At 42.3% G+C, this 1,447-nt stretch overlaps 1 pseudogene; it reads left to right on the top strand.

The window, feature by feature from the left end:
- Window positions 1-345: 345 nt before the first annotated feature.
- On the top strand, window positions 346-1,137 carry LOC102825576 (annotated as a pseudogene).
- Window positions 1,138-1,447: the final 310 nt, after the last annotated feature.

Genomic DNA, 1,447 nt, shown 5'->3' on the forward strand with positions numbered 1-1,447 from the left:
GGAAGATAAGCATTCAAGAAGCTGAATTAACCCCAGGAAGGATAGACCCCACAAGAAAATCACCAAGACATATCATAATCAAACTCTCCAAAATCAAAGATAAGGAGGGAATCCTGAGAGCAGCTAGGGAAAAGACAAGTGTTACCTACAAAGGCAAGCCAATAGATTAAGCTCTGATCTCTCAGCAGAAAACATACAGGCAAGAAGGCACGTACAAACACTGAAAGAAAAAAACAGCCAACCAAGAGTCATTTACGCAGAAACGTTGTCAATCAAAAATGACAGTGTAGACTATTATCTGGGGACACCAAGAGAAGCTGATCCTCTTTCCTGCTCAGTGCCGCCATGGCTTGTGGTCCCAAGAAACATCTTAAGTGTGTGGCTGCCCCCACGCATTGGATGCTGGACAAACTGACTGGTATGTTTGCTCCACGCCCATCCACTGGCCTCCACAAACTGAGAGAATGCCTCCCGCTGATCATTTCCTTAAGGAACAGACTTAAGTATACCCTGACAGGAGATGAAGTTAAAAAGATCTGTATGCAGTGGTTCATTAAGATTGATGGCAAAGTCCGACCCGATATAACATATTCTGCTGGTTTTATGGATGTTATCAGCATTGACAAAACCAGAGAACATTTCTGTCTGGTCTATGACACCAAGGGTCAATTTGCTGTTCATCATATTACACCTGAGGAGGCGAAGTACAAGTGGTGCAGAGTAAGAAAGATCTTTGTGGGCACAAAAGGAATCCCCCATCTGATGACTTATGATGTTTGTACCATATGCTACCCTGATCCCCTCATCAAGGTGAATGATACCATTCAGATTTATTTGGAGATTGGAAAGATTACTGGTCTCATCAAGTTTGACACTGGTAACCTGTGTATGGTGACTGGAGGTGCCAACTTTGGAAGAATTGGTGTGATCACTAACAGAGAGAGACATCCTGGCTCTTTTGATGTGGTTCATGTGAAAGATGCCAATGGCAACATCTTTGCTACCCGACTTTCCAACATTTTCATTTTTGGCAAGGGCAATAAACCATGGGTTTCTCTTCCCCGAGGTAAAGGTATCCGCCTTACCATTGCTGAACAGAGAGATAAGAGACTGGCTGCCAAGCAGAGCAGTGGGTGAAATGTTCTCTAGGCGATGTGAATGAACAAATCTTAACATAATTAAAGATATTAAACACACACACACACAAAATGACAGTGTAATTATAACATTCCACAATAAACAGAAGTTAAGGGACTTTGTAAATGCAAAGCCAGCACTTCAAAATATCCCAAAGGGAGTTCTTTGGACTGAAAACCAACAAGAGTAGAAAACAACCAGTGAGTGACATTCATGACAACATCACCCAGAATTCAGTTGAGAGATGGAAGAGTCCAGAGTAGAACAAAACTACAAGAACAAAATCAGAGGAACTTGGAGGTCAGCCTAT

This window comes from Chrysochloris asiatica, unplaced genomic scaffold (genome assembly GCF_000296735.1).
Source record: "Chrysochloris asiatica unplaced genomic scaffold, ChrAsi1.0 scaffold00303, whole genome shotgun sequence".
In the NCBI taxonomy this organism is placed as follows: domain Eukaryota; kingdom Metazoa; phylum Chordata; class Mammalia; order Afrosoricida; family Chrysochloridae; genus Chrysochloris; species Chrysochloris asiatica.